This window comes from Semicossyphus pulcher, unplaced genomic scaffold, assembly GCF_022749685.1.
Source record: "Semicossyphus pulcher isolate SPU_LCO1_2020_fin unplaced genomic scaffold, fSemPul1.0.p SCAF_1, whole genome shotgun sequence".
Lineage (NCBI taxonomy): Eukaryota > Metazoa > Chordata > Actinopteri > Labriformes > Labridae > Semicossyphus > Semicossyphus pulcher.
Window position 1 is genome coordinate 16,873,949 of NW_027211603.1, and position 20,501 is coordinate 16,894,449.

The 20,501-nt window shown below is 42.2% G+C and overlaps 1 protein-coding gene across 1 annotated transcript in view; it reads right to left on the reverse strand.

The window, feature by feature from the left end:
- zfhx3b (zinc finger homeobox 3b) overlaps window positions 1–8,067 on the reverse strand; it is a 130,750-nt gene extending 122,683 nt beyond the window's left edge. The window contains exon 1 of the mRNA XM_069657257.1: window positions 7,789–8,067. The gene's annotated coding sequence lies outside the window, so the exon portion shown is untranslated. The remainder of the gene's footprint in view (window positions 1–7,788) is intronic.
- Between the last annotated feature and the right edge of the window lie 12,434 nt (window positions 8,068–20,501).

Here is a 20,501-nt window from a genome sequence, read left to right on the forward strand (position 1 = left end):
TATTTACTGGCTTTGAAAGAGGCAGACACACACATTTGGAAAATATAAAAAAAACATACCATCATTATAATTCTGCTGAATGTAAAGCTCTAATAAACACTGAGATTCACAGATGATTAAAAGCATAAAACACGTGCATCTCTGTGCTTTTCAGGAAGAGTTAGCACTCAGGCACCTCTAACACTGCAGGTGCTAATAGGTCCTTCACACTTTATATTTTAATATTATATATTCTGATTGTGTTTGAAAAGCATTAACACATGTCAAAATACATTTTAATCCACTTCAAGAGTTTACTTTCTGATTTGAATTCACATTCAAGCAAAAAAAAAAAGGGAATAAAAAAGATACTGCATGTGAGCTAATGAAACAAAAAGGCTATCCAAGCATGGTGGATAAAAAAAGGCTTACTATAAGAGAACAACAATGCACAGTGTTTGTGTACACATACTGTACATTGCACTCAGAGAAGTGCTCATGTGTTAGCAGAAAAAAGGAAACTATCTTGGCAGACGCTGGAGGAGAGCTGACATCAGAGGACTACGGAGGCTTCAGCACTTAGAGGCCATTTTATTGCTTTGCTGTGGTCAAGTGAGGTGCACCGAGCTCAATTCCACCACAACAATGGCAAAGAGGGCCGCAGAGACAAAAGGGGGCTATCCCTGCTTCTTAACCCCTTCAGTACTGGCAGATCAGTCGCCCGGGGCGCTGAGCGAACGCCAGGCCACCTCACGAGAAGCTCGGGGAATGACAAACAGCCAGTCGCAATCTATATTCCTACTGTATGACAACAGCTCACACGCACACATCTGGTGAGTCACACAGTGAAAACGATACATGCACACAAGCCACATAAGGATCTATCAATGGGCCGATGGAGTCGGCTGCCTTCCCTGACCAGGAGGAAGCAGTCGCTAGCTTCACCTCAGCCCTGTCTCCCACTGAAACACACTGCAGCCTCCTCTCTGTGTCTTTCCATCTCTGCCCCTCCCTCTCTCCTCTCTCTCTCCCTCCTCGGCTGGGAACATGGACGGGCTACTGCACATTTGCAAGTGAATTACACTTTTTGTTGGGATTTTTTTTGTGCGTGTGTGAACTGAAAAAAAAAAAAAAAAAATGGAGAAGAGGGCGTCGGAGGGAAAGGGTGCTCCTGCCATCCCTCTTTTCTTTTCTTCTCTCTCTAATCCTGAGGAGGATAAGCTGCGAGGTACACAGAGAGGAAGTGGCAGAGACCTGCCGGGGTCCAGCACATCCTAGCAGTGCATTCCTACAGCTCCAGCTTTCAGAGCAACATACAGAGCCTCTCATTGCACGTAAAGACTGTTTGTCACAATCTGGAGACGAGGCAGTGCACACAGAAAGGACATAAAATGAGGTTGTCCTACATCTAAAACCTAAACTGAGCTCTCACCAAAATATTAAATATCATTAAAGAAACAATTAACACAAATGCTTAAAAAGAATATATTTTAAAACACCATCTGTCTGTCTGCCTTATTCTAAATACTAAGCATGTCCTGGGTGCAGCAGAAGAGAATGAGTGTCATAGACACAATCAGTTATGAAGTACAAACTAATATAATGTTTATTTCTCTTTAATATAAAACCTTATCAGGTCTTTTAAAGCGCCCCGGCTCACTGACCGATAGCTATGAAGCTGATAGCTTGATTTTATGAACACACTATATGTTATTAATAGAAGCTGCGATGTTGCATCATCGGGTGACCTGGCTGTAAATTAGTGATGAGGAAAAATGACACGTTGAGGGTCTGAAACACAAATCACCTGACTGCACTCGAACATCTCTTTTAATACAGAATTTAATTTCTTCTTTTTATTAATATTTTGTTGTTTACATTCATATGTTGTGTCAATTGTGAATGCACAATGTTTTTTAATTTAAATTATATTGTGTTTTATAATAAAAAAAATTGCACTACAGTTTATAATGTGGGGTATGAATCCATGCAGCTATTGCACTGTCAATATTTTACACTCTCTCTCACACACACACACACACACACTCTTACATTTGAGTTACACAATGCAGATTTCACAGACACTGATAAACAATGCGAGGGCAGTTATCAGTCCACGGAGCACAGTAACATAGAGGAAGAGGAAGAGGATGACAAAGAAATAGGGGAGGATAAAAAGACGGCGTGTGTGTCGTCAGAGTCACAGGCCAGAGGGGCCCATGTATTGTTCCAGGGCTCAGCGTGCAGAGAGAAAGGCGACCTGGGCCGCCTCTGTCTAAGCGTCCTCCATGTTTTATGCATTCTGTCCTTTGTGATGATAAGCGCCAGTGCGGAGGGTGGAATGCTGGCCTCCAGGGTCCAAGAGAGGGGTGGGTTTATGAAGGGGGGGGGAGACTAGGGTGCAGCTCGGTTGAATTTTGCAGCCCCTCGTAGTGCTCCCTGTCATCCCTGCATCGCCCGCGAGTAGGCATATGTAGCCTTTACACACACACACACACACACCAAACGGCTGTTTCTCCCATCCCTGAACAGTAGAGCTAGCTGCTGCCGCTGCCCCAAATAGGATCTAAACACAGTCAGACGTAGCCGCTATGCTACACACACCCACACACTGCTCTTACGATATTGCCATGGACAGGCGTGCATCACACAGGTTCTCTGCTCAGCATAGACACACAGCAGTCTTTATCCCTGTTACAACACTGCTGTCTAACAAACAGCACTGTTTGCTACAAACTGAGATTGTACATTTGTTACAGAGGCAATATTGAGATTCTAGTCAAGGACGTAAATCCACACACACACACACATCATAACTCCTTTTCCATCACTACACCAGCATTCATTTATTGTCAGAAATGGAATAAAATTTTGCATCTAATATTATTGTGCTCTGTTCTATGACAGCCTGTAAATTTCATTCACTGAAGAGTAGAAAAAAAACACTTTACTTTTAAACATATTATTGAATAGGAAATATGATTATAATTCTCTTTCCCTATACCTCTATAATGTGTGCTAAACAATCAGAGCAGTGTCGTGTTATGACAACACAGGTCAGCTGTGATTTGTCTCAATTTGAACGCTGACTTATATTTTTGGAAACAGCTCAAAATGAATAAAAATAATGATGTAAAAATCCAAAAGAAATGAGATTTTTTCACAGTGCAACACGCACACAAATCAGAGCTCAGCTCTGCACACACACACGCAGAGACACATGCGCATCTTCCCCGTCATAAATCTAGCCTACCACAATGATTTAACCAAGATTGTTAACACGATAACATATTGTGAGAGAGCAAACCACAAAAAATCCCCGCCAACTTCACTTCAAGAAGATAAAAGGATGACATTGAAGGAGAAGAAAAGCTCAAAAGAAGAAGAGGGGAATTTTTTTTTAGAGAAAAGAGGTACTTTCTGAGGATAAAGAGGAGTGTTTTTTGGACACTCGGAGGCTGCCGGAATTAAGGATCAGGTACAGCATTCATGCACACCACAAGTATGAACACACGCACACACACACACACACACACACACACACACACACACACACACACCTGAGCATGACAGTCATCTCCTCCACTCTCCCTTCCCACTTCCTCGCTCCCCCCTGTGCTGAGCCGAGATCCCCCCCACCACCACCCCACCCCTCTGCTCCTTTATGATAGCATGACATGTAACACTGGCCTCGGCTGCAGGATAACTGGAAGAACTGGTCCTCGCTGCACGACCTTGCATATTTAAAACCACTCATCAGATTCTAAGCCATCATCTGTGTTGACTGCCCTCATCTACACATGTCCATACAGCTAATGGCTCACACAGACACTTTACATTCTTCTTGTGAATTCAATGAATACCAATCCACACGGAAACAGACGTATTTGTATTTATAGTGCTCCGCCGCCGTCTCTGCGTCTTCAAACGGTATCAAGTAAAAAAGAATAAATTAAAACAGACTGATGAGATTTTTAAGAAATAGAAAATAAATACAATTGTAATCATTTCTATAAAAATAATGCTATACACACAGGACATAAAACCCTTCTATATTTGGATTCTCAAGGTGTGTTTTTAGTGTTATATCGCATGTATGGCCTCAGCCTGCTGATAACCCACAGAAGGCTGCCCTACGACACGGCTGTGAGCTCCCCCACGGTGCGGGTGCCCGAGCACGGAAAGGTGGGAGTTAAAGGAGGGTGATATGCAGAGAGACACAGTGAGAACGAGATGGAGAGTGAAGGAGAGGGAGAGGCAAAGCGAGAGGAGGAGAAGGGGTTGTGACAGCCAGAGGCGCTGTCTCCCATCCCTCTGTGTTACCCCCCAAACCATGAAACGAGCCTATCCATGACGACTGCTGCTCCCTTTATCTCGTCTCCACCACTGCAAGTGCTACTCACACAGCAAAATGACGTCTGGATATACCTGTCATTGAATATGGTAATACAGGGGGGGGGGACGAGGCGCCCGACACAGCAGAACAGCACTAAAATATTATATGCATGGTGTCAATAACAACACACGCATGCACCTGTGCTGCAGCTCAAATGATCACAATGTAAAAGCACTGCTGTCACAAATGAGCAAACAGAGCAGCAGCATTTTTATCATTATCGTGTGCAGACATATTTTAATGTCTGTCAAATTACATGTTTATAATACAGTCACATTTTATTTTATAAGCATGTATGTAAGGTTAGAAAACAGCTGTCTGATGCCACAAAGACGTGTGAATTTCAAAATAAAATGTAAACTAAATCTAATTTAAATAATTAGAATAAACAATATTTGAATGAGAGTATTTTTTTATTTAATCTGCACACTGATACACTGATCTATTTTCCAAATGTTCCTCTTGTTATGGTGAACAACCTTCCTGCATCTACATGTTTTTATTCACAGAAATATTCAAATGCTCTAATAAAAAACTATTACAACAAAATAAAATCAGGCCTTGATAAGAAAGGGAAGAAATAACTGACAACAAGTTCACATTTTTTTCAAGATTTTTTACACTATCTGTGTTAAAGCCATCGCTCTGTTGCCACGTTAACACCCCCCCCAGTTCTCCTAAACGCAATAATCCCAATCTCACAGCCAGGCTGTGAGATAATATAGTTAGCTACACCAGCGTCTCACAAACACACATTTGAAATGGAAGACATAGAAACAGAGCCAATGACATTCCTATAGCTTTGCCAGAACCTGTTATAATTAAACATAAATATGACAATGAGACGAGACGGGGAAATCAGACAGGTGAGATGACAGTAAACATTTGTGCTGTCTTTGTTTTGTAACAGAAGCCGAGAGAGAGGGAGGAGGAGGAGGAGGAGGAGGAGGAGGAGGAAGAGGATAGGAGTGTTACTGTCAGACAGGGGAGGAAGGGAGATCACTCCAGTTTTGGCACAGCAGCCTGTACCTGCCCTGTGCACTGTAACACCTGAGTTTGTAATCGATTTAGTCGAAACACACATGAAATACTGTTTAAACACGTTATAAAGAAGAATATGAAAAAGAGGAAACACTTGATATGACTACATGTTTCTGTCTCTGTGCTAATCTCTCTCCGACTGCTCCTCTCCAGTCTGAAAGGTAGGGATCTGTTTATCTGACCTCCTCCCCTGATTCCTCCTCTATGGCCCATGGCTATCTGACCCCGCCACCCAACACCCCCCTCCTCCTCCACACGCACCCTCAGCCCCCTTCTTTTTCCCCCCTCTGTCTGACAGCCTTAACGTTTTGTCTTATTGAACCTGTTACCAGTCTATTTTTGTTTCCCCCCTCGTCCTAAAACTAAAGCCAAAGTCTTAATCCTGCAGATGCTGACATGCACAAGTGCTTTGTGTGGCTCCCAAAACATACCAAACAACAACTCCCACAACCCTTTTCTCTCTCCCAGCCAGCCAGGCAGCCAGACCCACACTCTCTCCCCATCATCCCTTGGCTGTTTGCGCGGGGGTTTCCTCTCCTCTCTCTTTCTTTTTTATCTCTGCACTCACTCCATGACCCCTGTTCCCCCTGTTTCTTGCTGTCTGACCTACCCCTCCACCCACACGCACACACACACACACACACACACACACACACACACACAGCTCCTCACCCCCTCTTTCTGTTTCCCCCCCAACGGTACACACATCCTATCCTTGCCTCTGCTCGCTCGCAAAAAACCTCTTTCTTTTCCCGTCTCTGTGTCGCGTAAAATATCCAAGACTGACTCACAATTCTCGCAGCTTTTTGTGACTGTTTATGGCTCCATTTCATGCGTAAAGTAGTCGCTATTTTTGGTCATATTTAAGGGGATTTTCGGCTCGCTATTACGCATAAAAGTCAAGATACCAGCTCCTTATTTTTCCGGTCAGATCTTTTTTTTGTTATAGGCAGGATGATAAACTAGATTTTTGCAAAAGGCCCATCCAGCTTAGAAAGACACTCTCTTTGAAAGCCTCGTTTGTTTTCCTCCGAGAGAGCAGCCTCTATTTGGAGTTTGTATAAGCTATCTTGTAGTTTAACTTTACAACATTCTCCAAATGTTAACTGGCTAAGCGGCTGCTAAATGCATGCAGTGACCTATAGGTTTAGCCTGGACCATACTTGAAGTTTCCGGCAGTAACTTTAAGAATAATTATGCCTGCTTAAGATCAGACTAATAGGGCAATGTTTTGTTTTCATTCCGGTCGGCGTTTCTCGGGGAGAAAACGTTCTCCTGAAAGTCAGATACGGTAGCCAAGTAGTTGGAGGCAGCAGATCCAGCCTGGCTATGTCTCCCCTGAACCACATGTCTGCTCTGTGAAACGCAGCTCAGACTCGCAGGCTGTCCGTGTACAAGGTCCTGCTGATCCGCTCTTGTCATGCAGGAGACCCGGGGCTTCGTTTTTCCTCCTCAACACACCACCACATTCACCTAACACACACACGCTCGCCAACACAAACCCCCCTCGCGCACGCACGCACACATACACACACATGTCGATCGATTTGCATGTGACTTCGTCAGGGAATGAGCCGAGAATCGACTTAAAAACATCGCTTCAAAGAGAGCAAAGAGCCACGATAAAATAAAAAAGAAAAAGCCGGACAAAGTGGGGGAAAGAGGAAAAGTGTAGCGATAGAGGAACTAAGACAGGGCGGAGGGATTGCACATTTCAGAGAGAGACGTGTCGGAGAAGAACAAAAAAATGTGTTTATCCAGAAGAGGATTTTATAAGAATACGACGGTGCTGAGAACCCCTGGATGTGGCGAGGGTCAAATCTGTCAAAAATAGAAAGCGAGGGAGACGTTCCCCTTCGCCCGGACGCACACGGACCCACAGGCTGGACTTGGAGCTCCTTTTCTGGGCTGCGCTCGCGTGGAGCTGCCGCTGCCCTCCGTCCGCTCCACACAGCCCCCTTTCTTATTGCATCTGTGCCTTAAAACACGTTTCTTGACACCCATAAGCCCTCTATACCTTTTCCCGATCCCACCGAAATGCACATATTTGTTTGAAAACCGTGTTTTTCTACGGTCAACTGCTTGGAGAGGATCGCTGTCTTGCCCATTTCTTATCTTCCATTCATGAGGAGGAGAGGACGAACGCTGATGTAAACACAGGTAAACGATACAATAAAATCGAGAATAAAAGCAAACTACTTGCATGAAATGAACTTGTGATCGCCAGTCTTTTCTCACAATGTGAGAATAGCCAGCTCCGCTACACGTAAAGTACGAACAGATAGGAAAAGAGATTCAGATAAGTGCACAGCGGAAAGAATAGGATCGTGGAAACAGAGAGGAAAAGAGACAAACGCAAAGTTGAAACTTACAATTTCTCGCTGCCGCTTTGTGATCCTCGCTTTTTAATCCAGTATTGAGATGATTTAGCTAAAGATCCCATCAAGGCAGTCCCCTTTTGGTCAGTTTGCGCTTAGGGTGGCAAAAGAAAGATCATTGTTGTTGCGGAGTGTAAAAAACCGAAGTAGGTACTATTAGTTGTTAAAGGCAATATAAAAATAATTTGGATGCAAAGCAGGCGATGAGTCTTGTGTTAGAGGGAGCGAGGAAGAGGTGAAAGTGAGATCTGATGATTGAAAAGAAAAAACTCTTTGGATCTTTATTCCTGCTAATTAGTTTCCTGCAAAAAATGGCTGTGATTAATTCAGTGCGCATGTGCTTCATTACACAGGCACGAAGGGAAGGGCTAATTAGCCGCCTTCTGGATCAATAAGATTCAGCAAAGGAGAGAGCTCGGGAGAGAGAGGGAGGGAGGGAGGGAGAAAGAGGAGGGAGGGAGGGATGGATGGATAGATACAAGTAGAAAAAAAGAGGAAAGTAATGATCAGGAATTGAAAATATGGAATTAAGAACAGCGGAAAGTAAGAGTTTGATTAGACGGAAGACAGTGAAAGTTAATACTGGAGCAGGCAGCCGCAGCAGGCTGAGCCCGGCGCTACAGGCGCTGCTTTTTCTCCGCTCTTTTACACTTTTTAAACGTTTTTCTCCCGTTTTTTTGCGTTTTTAAATTAAAGATATGCGCACACTTCGGCCACCACAAGCACACGGGCGATCATGCTTTATTTTACTCTGTCACTTTCAACCAAACTTTGTCATTTTGCTCGCGTCAAAGCTGCACGCGGGGCTCTTTCTACAGTTAGTTTACAGTGTTACGATAGAACAACTTATTGAAACACAGAAGTGAGTTACGGCGGCTGCGGGGACTTGTGGGGGAAATGTCAGCGTAGTAAACGTGTAATTATGTAAACAACTTTCGTGTTTGTAAACAACTAAAACATAAACATTGCTGAAAATGACGCACCTTTAAAGCGATTTGTACATGCATGTAAAAGTGTACAGTGAACGCAACATAAAGACTAGCACGGTGTTCTGTTGTAATCTGTGATGAGCAGAGTTTATCGCGAGTACAGTAGCACCTGGATATGATCACAGCTAACACTCACTTCTGTTAGTAAATATGGATTTGAAGCTTTAAGAGAAATACCACTTACTTACAGTTATATGTAGACTTTTAAATAGTTGTGATGCGTAGTTCAAAACTGTAACTTTAATAAACTTTACGTGAATCATCTTTTAAAGAGCATGTATGAATATCCCTGCGAAATGTGTGTTTATATCGCATACAAATATGAATTACACGGTCATAGACGTGATGATAAGAGAGGACGAGATTTTTCTTTTATAAAACTTACTTATACCACAACTCACACATTTGTGTGTAAGCATATTAATTTGAATAAAACAGCTAAATTAAGACTCATAACTAACATTTAAAATAAAGTGAAATTGATATTTATAAAATATTTGCTTTCAATGAAAGTGACGGACATGATGTGAAAGACGTGTCGTTTTTACACTTACTGTCAGCTCCAAATATCATTTTAAGTTCAAAGTGAGCATCATATTTTATAAAACATTATTATAATATAAAAGAAACGTATTGTTTTAACGACATGAGGGCGTTTACAGCACAAAGCTTCTAATATTTTTCAGTGTAATTTGGAACCTCCTGTATGAGTACAGTATGCAAAGCAAGTTCAGCTCGTTGAACACATATTTTTATAAAGCCTTACTGCGTCCTATATGATGACAATTCTTTTATACTTGACACCTTGTGTCGTAGATTTGAGTAAATATAAATCGGTGTGTATTTGTGAGGCAGCAGCACACAGAGGAAGACTTGTAGCTGTAACACAGAGGCATGATGGGGGAAACAGGTTATCGTGACATCTATTACGAAAGTGGTGGGAACACGTTGTCAATACGTGTAGGTTCTCTTAAATAATAACAACAGTATAAATGTGGGACAAGGTGACAGAGTGAAAGGAAGGCGTTTGGTCAGCTCCGGCCTGCATATGTTACATTTGCTATAATATGATATTCTGATAGAGAAGCAAAGATGGTCTGTGTCTCATCTGCTTTTTGATACGTTTCGACTTCAGGATTTTCTAAACGTCTTTCAGATCAATACGAACATAAAAACGTAGAGCTTTGTTTCTCTTTAGAATCTTCTTGAAGCACTTCGGCTCTGGAAGTGATGTCCTCTCGTTTTCCTCCGAATAAAAAGACTGTACTGCAAGAAAAAAAAATCAACCTTTGAGTCTCTCTCAGTGCTCTTTGTTATGATAATTTTATTGTTGATTCTCGGAGGAAACGGACAATCCCTCATTCTCAGTGTGGACACTTTCTGTGCAAACAGCTCCGGATAGAGTCCTGCTCCTCTGGAAACACTGATCACATGTGCTGTGTTTACTGACTCAGTCCGGCTCTGGGAGTCTGCAGCTATATGCTGAATTCCGATACAAAGTAGACAGCTGAATTATATATATACTAAAGTTCAGACATAATCCAAGCATGCTATATAACTTAAAGCAGCCGTTATACACGTATGCATACGAGATGAGTTGTAACTGTGTCATAATTCGGCCTGAGATGTTTATTTTTTCAGACGTGTGTTTGGCACAGATACATCTCACGCCTGTTTATATTTTTCTAAGATTGCGCACGACTGATATGTTAAATATCCTTTCGTGGTGTTTTAATGGTGCAAGTGACAGATGAAATATATCGCCTATATTTTATATTTTCCAAAGGCCTTTGACTTAAAGGTTAGAGAGGTTACGGAAGCCTCATGGGACGCGGCGTTTCCACAGATCCAATCGCATATATTCTTCAAAAAGCGCCTGTGAAAATCAAACTTCTTATATTGTTGCCTATATGACCGAGCCCAAACTCCCCCTCTCCATCTCTCTCTCTCTCTCTATTTCCCCTTCTCTCTCTCTCCCTCTCCCTCTCTCTCTCTCTCTCTCTCTCTCTCTCGCGCTCCTCTCTGCTAAAATATATGGCACTGGAACATTTCCTCATCACTTGCCGTACAGAATCCGAGGCAGCCACTGATACCTGTTTTAAAAGCAGTGTAGCATCTCCGGTGCAGCCTCTCTCTCTCTCTCTTTCTCAGAGACACAAGCAAACAGCATCGGCCCGTCGAACAGCTCGCATTTTTTGCAGCGTGAGAGGCAGGACTGCAGGAATCTCGAGGATTTGTGCGCGTGTGCTCTCTCGGGGAGAAGAGATAGTAAAAATGAATAGGTTGAAAATAGCGTGCGAGAGGAGTTAAAGGGGCTGCGAGATAATAAAAGAGTCGGGTGTAATTTGAGGCTTGTAGGAGGCAGCTTTGAGCCTAAAGCCCCACAATGCAAACTGAAGTTTACAAATGTATGCAGAGGCCTGATTGACATGACTCCATCAGTGAGCATATAGTGTGGGCTAAATCAAAAGAGGAGCAGCCACACGGAGGCCCTGGTGCTTTTAGGGCCCGTGCATCAGTGAAAAGGGGGAAAGGGGGGAACTGACAGGGTCTGAAGCTTTTGTGTTAGCAGCGTTCAATTGCGCCTCTCTGTGGGAAGGATAACTGTCCACGTGCCAGCCTCAATAGGCATACATCGATGAGTGGCATTGCAAATTCAACACAACCTGTGGCTATGACAGCCCGTGGATGTGACAAAGAAAGGCAGAGGAGCTTAAAATGCAAAATGCTCCGGAGATGTGGGCCACATGAAAGCACTTGACCATCACCACAACGGCAAGGAACAAAACCCCACAATCGTTTCTAACGCGCCTGAACGTCTCTCTGTGCGGGGGACACTGCACACCCACGTGCACGAGACTTGCCAACTTTGGGAAATATGTATTTTAACGTTTTCACATTCCATTAAAATGTTTTATTTTATTTTTGTCAGGTACTGTGCGCGCGTTTTTTTACGCACGCACGCGCAACCCCCAGACAAAGCACAAAGGGAAACAGAGGAAATGAGCAGGGGTGAAAGTACTTATAGATGAAAGCTGCGATCAAAAAAAAAGTCCCATAAGTTTATAAAGAGATAATAACCATTATAAACGGAGGGATTGGAGGATTTAAGAAGCTGAAAGGCTGCAATATTAACAAGTAGGTGAGATGTCCAGGCTTCAGTAAACACAGATAAAGAAAGGGCATGAGACATTCTTTAGACAACAAGGGGCGAGGGAGACTAGGGAGACTATGATTGTGAAATATCCCGAAATAAAAACTAGAATCTCAAACAAAAAAACACAGTGTTGATTTTAAAAATGATTTTAAAATGAATTAAATGAGTCTTTTACTTTGATAAAGAGGTTAATGAAGAGGCACCTCAAACACAGGATGCAATATGCAGAACAGATGCTGATACAGTGACTGCAGCCAAAGGTTCTCCCGGAAGTGAACCCCTTCTAAAGTCACGTTAGCTCATGTTTTATAGTGAAATAAAGATGATGAAGTGCAGAAAAGAACTTTCTAACATGACTTTAATTAATGTCATGACAATATTATTTTTTTTAACCTGGTTTAACTTTTTTTGGGGGAAAATATTAATTAGAATTTTAAAAAGATACCTTTAATTAATTTCGTATTAGTCGCTCTTTGTTTTTCCACGCTGTTCATCCAAATGAAAGCCTGCGCTGCTTCTCCCAGCATCAGAGCTCACAGGAGGCTGCTGTCCGGCTCTCCGTGTGTGCAGGGTGGAGAGGGCAGCGCAGCCAGGTGCAATGGGAGCGCCCTCTTATGTTCAGCCTGACCACTGGGATCAAGCAGCGCATCAACTCTTTTACAGGAGCCAAGCGCCTGCGGACCAGCTGCTCCGCGCTACAGCGCACGTTCGCCCTTTATTCCAACACTATGTATTAGAGTGAACGCGTGAAAAAATAACATGAGTGAACATGGTCGGGTTGTTGCGTGATCCAAAGAGATGTGGGCTGCTCACGGCGGAAATCGCAAACATTTCAGGTCAAAATTTCACGCAAATGGTTGAAGCTATATTTATTATGAACAGCTCACACAGCGTCCGAGACTGACATCCTTGTAGAACATTCTCTTGAGTGTTAAAGAGGGACAAAAAAGCAAAAGTCCAGCTCAAACCGAGCTTAAACTTGGTTTAATTAGCGGAGCATCCTTCAAAAAAATCTGCATGATTTCTATACAAGTCTACAGCATGTTTATAATCATATCTTTAAGTAAAACTGAGCATTTTATTTATAAAATTAAAAAGACTTGTCATCTTTGTCAGAGAGTTTAGATGCAGCAGGTTTCACACTGAAGATGATTCTCACCATGATGCTTAAAGCACGTGTCTCTGCTGGACAGGAAACATTTATGTATTTTATTTCTATTTTATTTACTTCCTAAAGAAGCGTGTTTTGCAAATATTCACACATTGCAGCCGCCTGTGGCCTCACAGCTTACTTTTTTCATCCTTGTGACATGTTTGGCACACGGAGCATGTTCTCAGAGCTGATAGAAGTATGGACATTGTGTGAGTGTGTGTGTGTGTGTGTGTGTGTGTGTGTGTGTGTGTGTGTGTGTGTGTGTGTGTTTGTAATCCTCTGTATGAAACCGAAATGCAATGTTTGTAAAAGTCTGATGTTTTATAGTTTTGTCTGTTATAGAGAAAATTTGAATATTTGTTTTTTAATTGATTAAAGAAGCAGAACCTGCCTTCAGTGTTTCTAACTGTATGTGCAGGTGGATATTTTGTTGCTTTGACGCACGTGGGTCGATTTTTATTTTGTTTGTTTGTTTGTTTGTTTACATGTTCAGTTTTTCTCATTATGGACACGTTTTGCCCATACCTCTTATCTATTTATTGACTGTATGCTATATATTTCAATTTCTCCTTTTCTTTGGTGATGTGAGAAATAAAGTCCTGATATTAAAATGTTCCTGGACAATATTCGATGTCTCATCTGCCTGTTTTTTTTTTTACACAACATCTTTTAAATTTGCCTCCTGAGATTAAATATTTGTAATGAAAACATGAAATTGATCTCGACATGTTAATGTTACATTGAATGCAAAGCAGCTCCACACAGGAGCAGAGCTGACATCACATGTCTGAGTGCAGTTTGGGGGTAAAAAGCGGAGGCTGTGTCGAGCTGCGGCTGTTGTGATTTTAGAGTTTGGAATAAAAAAACACACAGACGCGTGTCCGTCTGGTCAGTGAGCCTCATTTCCATGAGAAACAAGAAGCATATCCATTTCTCTCTCTGTCGTCCATTCACTCGTCCTGCCACTACTACCTTATTAATGACCCCATGCATTATTCACACGCAGTTTTGACGTCTGCGTTTTACAAAAATAATCGTGTTAACACACAATCAATCCAAGTGAGAAGTCTGTCAATATTTTTTTAAAAATGTCGTACAATTTTAAAAAAATTCTGATTTTTGCAGATTTTAGGTTCGATAAAGAAATTAATAAACGCCAAACACACACACACACACACACACACACACACATATTGCACAGCTCGATCCCCTAACCCCCCCATCACCACCACCCCAAAAAAAAAACAACTCATGAGCGTATCTGTCTGTCTGTCTCCCTCTCCCTGTCTCTCTGCCTCCTGCATGTGCGCGCGTCTGTTTGTGTGCGTGTGTATGTCTGCATGTAAGTATGGTCTGTGTGTGTGTGTTTGGGGGGATTTTGCATTATATTTCAAAACGAGAGATACGACTTTTTACACATTATTATTATTGTTGTTTATATTATTATTATTATTATTATTATTATTGTTATTATTATTTCTGTAGAAGTGCACGTGTGCAAATGTGTCCCTCTAACTAATGTTTGAAGAAGAAAAAAACAATAAATGTGTGTGAGCCTGCGAAGCCTCAGTCCTGTTCATCACACCTCACCTCCACCATCAGCTTTATTTGACATATTTGTAAGAAATAAAATTTGAACGGGTTTTTTAAAGTAGTTATTGATATTTATAGATACATAGATATTGATATAAATATTACAATTAGTCGCACCATTAATTAAAAACTTCCAATGATGTAATTAACAGGTTTTTTTGTGGAATTATTTTTCTTTTCTTTTTCATGATTGAAAAAAAAGATGCCTCAACAGGGCTTGCTCAAGTCGTCACATCAAATGAGTGCACCAACATGTACATTCAAAGCTCAAAAACAACACAACAGAACACAAAATAAATAACAATAAAAACAAAAGGCTTTCAAAGTGGTAATTTAACCACAGAATATGAGTTCATCACTGTTCCATGTGTTAAATATGTCATTTCTAATTAAATGTGAGCAGATTCCAGCCTAAGCCGAAGCAGAGAGCAGCCCCTCCGATAATGCACATTTCAGGTCGGGGATACAGTGAATAATGGAGAAATCCTCAGCGCTGCTGTCACAGGCTGTGGGTGAGAGACAGGCGGGACTCGTGGGGTTTTACGCACTTTGGAAAGGCTCACTGAAACAGAGGGAACCCAAATCAGAGCCATATGACCACTGCAGGCTACAGCAACACTAGCTGGTGGTAAACCGACCCAAACAGAACAGGGGGAGACTCCCAGCTCCCCACAACGCCCAGCTTATTCAAATACCACCGTGTGCTCGCTGCTTTTGCACTCGAATGTAACAAACTGAAAGAGCGTAATTTTGCTTGATGTCGAGAAGAGCCCCCGAAACAACACGACGAGATGAAAGATGACAGGTGGAAGCGACACAGAAGGCAAATACACATCTAGGATTATTGCCAGGGGGTCACATCCAAATCCTGCGTCTCGCACAACCTCTGGATGCCTCAAATCATCCATCTACAGTCTACGGCGGGGTCGGCCGAGACGGCTGTAGTTCCAAGTTTGATAAAGAAAATCACATGTAGTTAAATCCAGCACCAAGAGAGCTTTACATTCACTATACAGAGTTTTAAACACCAGCACAGCAGCTGCATTTATAAGGCTATAAATGCACCAAATGACACCCCACTGCTGATTATTGGACAACAAATCAGACATAATGAGTCTAAGAATATAAATCAATAACACTAATTAGAGGACAACAATGCAATGCTGGACAAAATGAGTCAAACTTCATGAACAAAATGTCAGATTTATGTTATCAGTGGATTTTCAGTGTCTGACAGCGACATGGACACAGTTACAGCACCACATTCACGCTAAAACAACCACACGCTCAGAGGGCTGCTGCTCCAACAAGCGAGAGAAGCCACGGCAGACACGGGTGGGATCGTGCAAAATTTTACATGCGTGAAAAATCAACAACTCATATCACACTGCTCCACACAACGCCCTGCTGATGCAGAGACCCAACATGCTCATCCGGAGCCCCCCTGGACCAAAAGACACTCAGAGTTGTGTGGAAGTAATTTTAAGTGGCAGAAATGTGGATGTTTAACCCCCCTCGCAGCTCTGCGAAACTCCGTCTCTCCATGGCAGGTGATCCCTCCTATGTTTCCTGTGGGTGGTGAGTTTGGAAGGTAGGGGTCACGGAGCTGTGCCTGTCCATCAATTGGTTTGGCCCCCGTGCTTTATATACCTCCATGGAGGTGACCCACGCTCCCAACCTCCCCCCTTTTTTTGCAGCCTTAAGAGGCAATAAAACCAAGTGATTAGTGGAGCTGTTCCTTTTTTTAGGTGCTAGCTTGTTAAGGGAGTTAATAGTGAAGGTGTTTACTTTTGCATGACAGACGCACCACAGGAGGGGTGGGCCAAGACCTTAAACCAGGAGCCCTGCACCTGTCCATCTTCACTAGGCTACAACTGAGCATAGTATGCAAACCTAAATCCTAATCATAAGTTGAGGTTTTCAGTCTGGATTAAGTGCTTTCACGCTGGAACGAGGCGCAGAAGACGTTCAAGAATAACACCTGTATGTTGCTACCTGCACGCCCGGCTCAAGTGGCCTGCCTCTCCTGCCAGCATCACTTTTGTGTTATGAATTCAAGCACATGCGTAAAAAGCCGGCTGTCCTCATTCCTGAGGCAGAAACACAACCCTTCACCTAATTCAAGCGCACACTGTATGTTTTGTTTAGCTCAAGCGGTAGCCTGGCTGTCACAGGAGGTGTAACATACAAGCACATCATGCTACTATAAATGAGTAACAGTGTATTACAAGACTAATTCTGACAGCGAGGCAGCTAATTAATAATATGCAATGTGCCTCACTTCAACTTTATGCTGCTTGAGTTAAATGTGATGCAGTTAAACAAGTTGTTTTGCTTTGCTTTTAAGGGCAAAAAGATATCAACATGAGAAATTGACTTTGAATTCTAAAAGGTCATTTAGTCCCCGTGGTCAAATGACAGACAGAGATGTGATGTTCTCTCTCTCATAGCTCGGAGGTTAAAATGTGTGCATCAGATCACAGGGACACATTATTTCCCTTCATGGCAGCTTGTGAATTCATCTCAAGTCATCAAGCTGCTCTTCCCCTCGTCCTGAACAAGAATTACAATCAACATTTTGCATTGATTTTAAGTTTTTTCAGGCCTTTTTAAATACACAAATCTTTCCTTTTTTTTTTAAACATAAGACGATCTTTGCAACAGTGAGAGAATAAAGCGACGCTTCCTCAAATCCAACCAATAACACAACGGCTTTCTGCACAATGTGCTATACAAATAGAACTTTTCATTCTGAAATGGGAACATGGATTGTTTACTTTAACGTCATTTTATATTTTCATTGTTTGTCGTGTCTGCACATTGTGTTTTCATTTGGGAATGTAAACCAGACATATAACCCGCGATGTGCAATGTTTAATCATCGCATTTCTTATTGTATTTTTGTGGAGGTTTTGCATCTTCTGGCTTGAATATAGAGATTGCAACTGATTCTATGATGTGTGTTAGTCTGCTATTTTTATACCTATTTTTCTGTCCTGAATATAACAAAATATCTTGACTCTCAGTAGGTACATGACAAGTTATAATAATATAAACTAAACCTGTATTTGCAGAGATACCTAATAAAATTAACCCCACCCAAAAGAGTTAGACATTTATGATATGAGTGTTTAAATAAACATGCATTTATATGTATATATAGAGGTACATGTGCTGTATTTCCTATGTTGGCTATAAGAGAAGTGTCTGATCCACACACTGATAAAGTAGAAATTGCGTGGTGTGTTAGCAGTGTGTTCTGTTTTAAACATTTAAATGTGATTTTAAGCATCGAACCAGAATGCCAACCTGTGTTTTGCAGATATTTCTGATCTTGTGTTTTTGAATGGCTGCAGATGCATTTCCTCAGGAAGTGGCGAGACAGAAGAGCGCGGTTTGAACGTATTCTGTTTAGAATTGTAAATGCATTGCATAGGCCCTGCTGTCCAATTACATATATCTTTCATGTATGAAATCATGCATGTCTTTTGCTCTAAAAGGGGGAGGGCTGGCACAAAGGGAGCAACCCCGGCTGCAGCAGAACAGTGTGCAGCCCACATGAAAAATAAGGTCTAGTGTCGGAGCCCTGGAGCCCTGGGCGAGGAATGCAGCTCCATCAGCGCACAGGCCAGGGAGGGGAGCTGCTTTCCTCCAGACTGCAGTCTGCTCCCCTCCTGTCTCCTGCTCTATTATTGTTGTCTTATTGTGAGGCAGCTGACCCCGTGGGTCCTAAATCAGACTTTACAGAAAATACATTTCAGATCACGTCCTTAATTAGCTCCACAACGACAAATATTGTTCTGGCTCTTTCAAGTGTTTTATTTTTCCCAATACTAAAAATAATCTTTAAAGATGCAGGATAAAGAGAAAAAAAAAGCCTGTTTATTTATTTATTTTCTCTTCTTTTATTCTCATTTTCAAAACAATGACTTGCTGCTGGGTGCTAAATTTCAGTGACCCAAATTTTGTAAAATGACTTTGAACTTTTCGAGCAAAGCTGTTTGGATCCTTAACGACATAACTCATCAGTATAACTCATTTTGCACTTCCTGCTGCGTTCACTGCCATTTTCTATTACTAGCTTTCCATTTCATAGTTAAAGCTGATTTTATTTTTAATTATGCATTCTTACAGAGCAGAAACATGCATTTCTCTGTAGCTGAGGAGCTAAAGTTAGCATGTTACCTTTTGTGTTATGGGGGGAAATGTTTGCCACACAGGAAGCTTAATCTCAATCTCTTTACATCGAGCCATGTTTGATTCCAAGTCTTTCCCTGAGCAAAAATAAAATCATACAGATTCTCTTATCAAGCAGAATAATTTAATATGGTCCAGATAACCTGGGATCAAGTCTTAATCACTGACTGAAAATGTGCCGTCAGTCTTCTGCAAAACAACTGGGGAGCCAGAGCCTGATATAACTAGCAGAGTGACACTGAGCGAAATCAATTTCAAAGTCTCTCTGAATGGAAATATTCATTTCACCAGTGTGTGCTGTGAAGCCCAGAAATGCATGGAGGCATCAGAAATGTGCAAAAATGGCACATTCCTGATGAAAACACATTCAAACACATACTGTATCTTTCCTTACACACAGCACACACAACACATGCAAAGCATAATACACAGCCATCTGTGACACACACACAACCAGCAGTGACATTTTATCAGCGAGAAAATCACTTTTGTCCTAAAAGACACATTCACAGGTCCCATTACTGAGAGCTGTTGGAGATGTTGCATGAGGAATGTACATGCTAGATGTGTTATTGTGTGTAACCATAAATAAAATGCATTTTTATATCTGTATGAAAATATGAGTCTGCTTTTGTTTCAGTATGTTAGTGTGCAGGTTAACTTGTACAGCAAACGTCCACACAGTGTGACATATATGTAGCAGCTAATGAGAACACGTTGATGTATGTGTGAGCCACACGCGCCAACACGTGTCATATTTCTCGCACATTCACTCTAGCTCCGGCTGGTCAGCGGCCAAATCTGCAAAAGGCGACACTGAAGAACCCAAGCGAGCGTCTATCAACCAAACAACCCCAACGTATTCAGAGCCTCTAATCCGAGGGGAACAAACAGGTGAGCAGAGCATGAAAGCGGGGCATTTATCAGCCACCTTTCCTTTACACCAACTCTGAAGGCGAGCTAACGGTGTGTGGGGACACAGACTGGGGACAAGTTAGCTTCAAAGCCCTGAGGAAGTTAAAGGGCTTAGGGTTTGGACAGCAGGAGCATGGGGGACTTCACAGCCTTACCTGATGGGGTTTTTGGTCTGAGTTGCCGCCACACGGAAGCCTCTCTCACTGTGTTTTCTTTTCAAGTGTGTGTTTGAAGTCAGCAGGCAGAAAGGTCACGCCCTCTCGGTCACAGCACGTTCGTCGGAGCAATGGTGGATGGCCGGCGGCTATTGCTAACGTTCAGACTTTCGTCTCTTTTCTTTGTATACACAAAAAGTATAATAAAGGAGAATGTAAAGCTATCGGTGCGGCGCCTGGGCACCGGAAGAAGTTTTGGTGAGATACTCCTAGAATTCCAGGTATTTCCAGGGTTTTCCAAAGTTATATGGTTTGGGATTTAGGGACTCCCGGGTCACAAGAAGAACAAATCAGGATGACAGCATCACCTGGAAGAAGAAACAAAAGAACAAAGAGAAACAGAGTCAGACACATGTTTTGAACACAGTGTGAGATCATGACAGCAGAGAAGTTCCAATGCAGTGTTGTACCTCATCCCTGAATAAATGTCTTTCAGGAGAAGCAAAGCAGAGCGGCATGATACCATCAAGACTTCAAAATTAATCAGC